We start from the raw sequence: 7,669 nt of genomic DNA on the forward strand, positions 1-7,669 counted from the left end.
AGAATGGATTGCTGAAAAGTTCATAAACAGCTAATAAAAGGTCGCCAAGTAAAAAATTAAGACCATGATTAACTCAAGGAAATAAATGTACAAGAAAGGAAAAATAATCATAGCCTGTTACATGGCTCAGCTCTGAGTGACATACAAAATCATAATAACATAAAAATGAACATTGATGTAAATAAAATTATGGCATAACTATATCGGGTTGGATAGGGGACAGAAATCTTAGTGTGGCAGGAGATGAGGGATAAAGGACATATGTCTTCACCAGTCATGGTACAAAGACAATAGCTTATATCCCAAACTGAAAATGAAGTAGTAATCCAAGCATTCTATTTAAAGATACAGAGGCAAATATCAAAAGAATTGGTTAAAAGAGTTAAAAGAAGTTGTATCTGGGACTGGGAAATGGAAGAAGAGGGAAGAGAGACTTGTTTTTCTGACAGATCTTATTGAACTTTTGGACTCTTTAAACCATCAATATGGGGGCACCTGGGTGGCTCAGTGGTTGAGTCTCTGCCTTTGGCTCAGGTCATGATCCCGGGGTCCTCGGATCAAGTGCCACATCAGGCTCCCTGCAGGGAGCCTGCATCTCCCTCTGCCTTTGTCTCTGCTTCTCTCTGTGTGTCTCTCACGAATAAATAAAAATAAAAATATTAAAAAAAATCATCACTATACATAACCTCAAAACAAAAAAGTAAAAAGATAAGAAAGTTGACACTCATCTAATTCAAGTAGATATCCTTATTTTATCCATCTTAGGATTTTTTTTATCAGACCAAAAAAAAAAAAAAATCACATTTATTTGAATAGTTCAAAGTGCAAATACAGCAAGTCAGTTCACAATGTTTCAAGGTACAGTTTTAAGTATAATGAAAACTTGATATACAAAAATGGAAGGGTAAATAGCAGAAATAAAGCTCAAGTTTTTAAAAAAAATTCAAGTAACCCGAAAACCTTTAGACTAAAATATCCCATATACAACAATTCGGAAACACCTTAATTTATAGATACCAGTAGCACATTGCCAACTGAAAGGGCTTCTCAAAGAAGGAGAATCACCCCAACCCAGTCAGCTTAGGACCAGAGTGGAAGTTCTTGGGGTGGGCTATTCCGGATTTGGCTGCCTCACTTTCACTGTCGATCGATATGGTTCGACCCATGATACTTGGATGTTTAGGCAAATTCTAGAAAATGTTTAAAGTTCAATATGAGGCCAACACCCTGCTAAAAGATACTGAAATGGCCACTATATATTTACAAGATTTTAAAGACCCATCTTAGCTTCAGGCCTCTGGTGTTACGGGGGAGAGGCAGACGGATACTTCTTCCATTACTTAGAACCATTTTGTAAGGTTAGCAACACGGCCTTTACAACCTCCTCACGAAAATCATACTTCGTTATAGATTTACTTATTTCTACACATACAGAACTTTTATGTAAAGTAGAAAAAGTTCCCGCAAGGAAGATAATTAAAGGTTGTTAATATTCTTTGTATCACTTAGCAGCCAAGACACAGGTTTATTTCTGCTCCGCAGAAGCAAGGTTAGCTATTCGCTTCAATTCAGGGAGGTGTGTGCTTTCAGGATGGTGGAGATGAGATATTTATTGCATCTTTTTCTCAATCTTCTTCATCTTTTCATTATAGGCAGTAAAGTGAGAGTCTCTTCCGAAAATTCTATCCCACCATGTAAATGTGGAAGCATACCTTCCGATGAAGTTCATGTGGTGGAAATCATGATGCCAAGAACCAGCATAGAAAGGGATCAGATTTAAAGTGTTCAGGGGAATGTCATAGCCACTATGGACATCAATAGTTCCTATCAAATGAATGGTCACCAATGCCCAAAGGAGAATGACATCACATAAAAGCATGATTCCAGTGAAAAATCCAGTTCCAAGAATCAGAGTTTCCAAAGGATGTGCATATTCAGCTTCCATTCCAAATGGAGCCTGAAACTCATGATGAACTTTATGAATGTATTTATATATCCTTTTGTGATGCAAGAGCCTATGCAGGAAATAGTGCCAGGTATCCTCAATCACCGCACAGCCAAAGCATCTTGCCAAAAGCATATACCATCTTGGCATTCTTTCCCAATCATAAGGTATATTAAAATACTCTGTAAAATAATAAGTTCCACAGATCAAAGGAAGCTGGATACAAAAGTGATTAAAGAGAAGTACTTTAAAACATTTCCATTGGTTTTCCCATGTTTTTGGTTTATGCTTTTGAATTTTGTACTTTTTCATGAAAGGTATAAATTGAAACAAAAATCCAGGTAAACAGAACAAGAAATAAAGAACTTCGTGAACTATCAAGGATCCCCATGCTGCAATCTGGAACTTTGTATAATTATTCAACATATAGTTCCAAGCATTTTTAAATGGTTCTTGTAGAGGGTTCTCAGGTAAAAGTGAATCTACATACTCCACAGCCAAGGATGCTGAACTAAAGATGCTGATACTTTCATTTGTTGCCATTTTTCAAATCTCTGCAGAAAGCCTTAGAATTCGGGCTGAGTGGCGGGAACCCCATCTTAAGATTTAAATAAAGTCTTACCTGGGTCAATTAACTTAGTGAAACACAAATGGAACCACATCATTCCTGAAAGGTTAATTATCAGGTTCCCATTTGATGCAGTGATTCCCAGCCCTGACTGCACAACTCAGGTTAATTGCACATTAGAATCTCAAGGAGAACTTGGAGAACTTTTAGAACCTGCTCAAGCCACACCTCATCTAAGCCAATCTAACTAAATCTCCAGAGCCTGCAGGGGCAGCCCTAGGTTTTTAAAGTATTTCAGGTGATTCTAATGTGTAACAAGATTGAGAACTGGCCTAATGACCACCTGAGGAACATGTTTTAAAATTAGCTGACATTTCCTTTTGATGCAGCTCATATGATACTTATCAGTGGCACATCATCTACTGAAGAGTTTGGCTCCACTTCCAGGAGGAGGAGGTGATGTGGAAGACGTAAATGGAAGCTGACATGCACACCCAGCATGAGGTGGGACTGGACCAGGCTATCTAGGCTACATGGAGAAGTCAAGGTCAGTGTCGCTACAATCTTTAGGTCAGGAGAGCAGTGGTCTTCATGGTTTCAACATGAGATTAGGGTTTCAGGGTGCAGATCACAGATTTATTTACTTTCTTCTTTTTTTTTTCCATTTTCAACTCGTCCTGAAGACCAAATGCTGGAAGATTTCCTCTTTACCTGGTGTTTGGACCATGAGTTAATGAGTGACCCTTGAAAACACAGACACTTAAGAACAAGCCTTTAAAATCACTATTTTTTAGCAGATGATAAGTATACCCGATGACCCCATTACAGCCCCCTACCTGTCTTTGGTAGGGGGATTTGGGCTGGCAGACCCCTTTTAATAGTCTTAGAGGCAGGATGGCTTCATGATTCATCGGGTCTGCATCCTGTTTTTTATTTTCTATTTATTTGAGAGAAACAGGACATGAGTTGGGGGAGATGCAGAGGGGAGACTCTCAAGCAGACCTGCTGCTGAGTGGGGAGCCTGACTCCGGGCTCGATCTCACAGCCCTGAGATCATGACCTGAGCCTAAACCAAGAGTTGGATGCTCAACTGACTGAGCCACCCAGGTGCCCCAGGTCTGCATCTGATTTTTAAGAACACATTTTATGGACAAGCATTAGGTCAGCAGCAACGTCCCACTTGGCATTCTTCATAAATCAAATGCAGAAAAACACTTGGAGGCCAGATATGCCAGGATTTCTAGGGCTGTATCAAGAAATCAAGGTCATTATCATTATAACCCAAGTCAAGAGCAATGGCCTCAGGTCTCAACTTTAGGATGTAGTTTTGGCAGTGATAGGGTGCCCTTACCTGAGGCATAGGAGAGAAACTTGGTTGTAAGCAAAATAGAGACTTTCATCTTCCTGGAGTATAAACTCCCTCTAGGCTTTGCTAGACTTCTCTGAGGCTGGCCTTGAGATCAGAAATGGAGATATAATCGCAATGTTCTAAGTGCTTTGTGTGGGTTATCATTGCAGAGGACTTCAGGTAGTTACAAATAAGCATCCAACGTCAAGGTAGAAGGCTCAGGCTGGGACAGCACTAGGTTCAATATCCACAGGGCAAAAGGGACTATGGAAAAGATGTGAAGGAGGGCTGTTGGGAGGCCATAGAAGGTAGAGGTGATGGTGCCAGAGGGCCCTCCTTCTCGACCGACTTCTCTTTCCTTTTTATTCAACCCACCTATCCCACGCATCTCTGCTGCTTGCCCTCTCATCCTGTCCTGGGAAAAATCCCAGGACCGGGTGGGTTCTAGAGTGGGTGGACACGGCTGTGTCAATGTGCAGTGAGAGGCAAATGGCTTCCTACCTGGTGCCGAGGTCCACGGGGTCAGTGGACTTGCAGTCAGGGCCCTCTTGGGTGATGTGACCAGCTGTGTTCTCTGTACCTGCTTTACCAAGCCTGGGGCCTCAGTGGGATGTTGAGCTCAGGAAGGATGGTAAAATGTAGGTCTGTGATGTTAGTGTTGCAGAGGGAGCCACTTCCCAGACCAGACTCAGGATCACCTTATTAAATTGGTGATCAGACTCAGAAAGTTGTAGCTAAGTGGATGCCTGACTAGATGGGGACAGAAGTGCCTTGTTCTAGGTTTTTATAAACTGTGGTCACCAGCATTTTCAATTCCTTTGGGTTTTTTTGTTTGTTTGATTTTACTTTTTTAAAAAGACTCTATTTGACAGAGAGAGCACAAGCAGGGCAGAGGCAGGGGCAGGAGGAGAAGCAGGCTCCCCGCTGAGCAGGAGTCCAACTTGGGGCTCAATCCCAGGACCCTGAGATCATGGCCTGAGCCAAAGGCAGACACTTAACCAACTGAGCTACCCAGTTGCCTCCTTTTCAATCCCTTTGATTTTTCAGTGAGATTCAAAGAGGCATGGCTGAACATAAAGAGAAACCCCTTGAGCAGCTGAAAGGCAAACAAATCCAGACAAAGGCCTTAGGGCACCGCAGCTGAGTGTGGTGGGTTAATAGGAGCGCCCATGGCTCTGTAGGGGCAGAGGGAGGATGACAGCAGCTGACCTTCAACCTTGTCTAGGAGAGGTGCCCTACCCTCCGGCTGCAAGGATGGTAAATCAGGATGGGTGGGTTCTGTGACACCATGGGAAGGGGCAAGGGGCACAGGTCATCCGTTCTATGTTAAAGGCACAAGGGGTGTTTTCCCCAGATTCTCCTTGGTCAGTTCTCTCCCTTTCCCCTTTGAAACCCCGAGGTTTAAAAGCTGAAGAACGGGGGGGGGGGGGGCGGGGGGGGGAATGGGGGGGGTGGAGGGCAGCCCGGGTGGCTCAGTAGTTTAGCGCCACCTTCAGCCCAAGGCATGATCCTGGAGACCCAGGGTCGAGTCCCATGTCGGGCTCCCTGCATGGAGCCTGCTTCTCCCTCTGCCTATATCTCTGCCTCCCATGAATAAAGAAATAAAATCTTAAAAAAAAAAAACCTGAAGATGGAACCCTCATACATTGCTGATGAGAATGTCTGAGAGTACAACTGCTATGGAAAACAGGCAGTTCCTCAAAATGTTAAGCATAGAGCTACCATATGACCTGTAATTTCACTCCTAGAAATACACTCGAGGATTGAAAATATGTCCACACAAAAACTTTGTAAAAGAATGTTAAAAAATATTCATAGCAGCATTATTCATAATATCCAAAAACTGTAAACAATCTATGTCCAACAGATGAATGGATAAACAAAGTTTGGTGTAACCATGCAATGGAGTATTACTCAGCCATGAAAAGGAACAAAGTACTGATACATGCTAGGACATAGATAAATCCTGAAAATATGCTAAATAAAATCAGACACAGAAAACCATTTGTTGTGTGATTTAGTTTATATGAAATGTCCAGATAGGCCTATCTATAGAGGCAGAGTAGATGTTCTGGTTGCTAGGGGTTGGGGAGGGGGAATTGGAAGTGACCTTTTTTCTTTTTCTTTCTTTCTTTCTTTCCTTTCTTTCCTTTCTTTCTTTTCTTTCTTTCTTTCCTTTCTTTCCTTTCTTCTTTCCTTTCTTTTTGATGAGGAACTCCACCTCCAGTGATAGTGGACCCAAAATACTGTACCTTGGGTTGTAGAGGGGGCAAGAGTGATTTTACTGTAGGTGTTTCTAGGGCCCTGGAAAGTCTACCTTAAGTGATGGTGCAGGCCAAGGAGGCTTTTCCTTAGGGAATTGCCTAAGAAAATGCCACCATAGTTTATGTAGGGTCAGAAGACTCATCTCAATGATGTGGGGGGGGGGGGGGGGAAGGAATCTCTATTTTAGGTGATTGTGGGAACACAAAACAAGCAACTTTAGGTGATCTGGGAAGCCCAGGAAACTCCACCTTAATTAACTATAAAAAACAGAAGAAATTCTAACTTAGGTGATGTTGGGGTGGGGAAAGGAAGAATCGCTCCCTTCAATGACTTTGGGAGTCCCAGAAAATACTCCTTTAGGTGATATTAAGGGCCCAAAAAGTTATAGCCATATGAAGAGGGCCAGGATCTTTTTTTTTTTTAATATTTTATTTATTTATTCATGAGAGACACAGAGAAAGAGGCAGAGACACAGGCCGAGGGAGAAGCAGACTCCTTGCAGGGAGCCCAACATGGGACTTGATCCCCGGACCCGAGATCAGGCCCTGAGTCAAAGGCAGACACTCAAACCGCTGGGCCATCCAGGCGTCCCGAGTGTCAGGATTCTTACCTTGAGGGGACTGATAGTGGTGGTGGGGGAGCCTAAGAACACTATCCTAGGGAATTAGGGGACCAAAAAACTCTAGGTTATTTGTCATAAGTGGAACACAATCTTAAGTGATTGTGGGCACCCAGGAGTCTCCAACAGGTCTCAGGTAGCTGGATTATAGGTGATTACAGGGGGTGGAGGGAGGTTGGGTGGATGACGGGTATCTCTACCTTAGGTGATTGTAGGGATGAGGAAACTATGCTAATGTGTGATTGTGCATGCCAAGAAAACTCTACTTAGCTAATATGTACCATTAAACTGTACCTTAGGTAATTGAAACTGTACCTTAGGTAATTGTGGGGAAAATGGGTGCGTTTAACTCTATGCTTTGGTGATAAGGGACCAGGTTATTTTTTCATAGGTAATTGTGGGTGCCAAGGTCACTATGACTTTGGTGACTGTGACTACCAGGACACTCTACTTAGGTGGTTGTGTGTGCTCATGAATCTCTACTTTAGGTGATGAAGGAGCCTAGGAACTTGAGCTTAGATGATTTTTGGAGACCGATGATCCCACACTGAGGTGATTGAGAAGGCCCATAAACACTAGTTTTGGTTTTTGTAGGTGGTCCAGGAAATGTAGCTACAGTGATTATGGAAGCCCCAGGAAAGACTTGCTGGAGTGATTGTGGGTATCCAGGTAATTGAGGCTGAGGTGATGGTGGAGGGTGAGGAATACTACCAAAGTTGATGTGGGGTACCTGGTAACTTACTTTCAGCAATTCTAGATGCCCAGGAAATTCGGAGTTATTTTGAAGCCAGGGAAATCTACTTTAGGTGATTATGTACCATTAATGGAGACTTTATGTGAATGTGGGGGTCCCAGGAATCTTCCATAGGTGAATGTAGTAGCCCAGGAAATTCTAGCTTTTGTGACTATGGGAGAACAAGAAGC

At 42.7% G+C, this 7,669-nt stretch overlaps 1 pseudogene; it reads right to left on the reverse strand.

The window, feature by feature from the left end:
* Nucleotides 1-735: 735 nt before the first annotated feature.
* Nucleotides 736-5,268, reverse strand: LOC140595633 (methylsterol monooxygenase 1 pseudogene; annotated as a pseudogene).
* Between the last annotated feature and the right edge of the window lie 2,401 nt (nt 5,269-7,669).

This window comes from Vulpes vulpes, chromosome 15 (genome assembly GCF_048418805.1).
Source record: "Vulpes vulpes isolate BD-2025 chromosome 15, VulVul3, whole genome shotgun sequence".
In the NCBI taxonomy this organism is placed as follows: Eukaryota; Metazoa; Chordata; class Mammalia; order Carnivora; family Canidae; genus Vulpes; species Vulpes vulpes.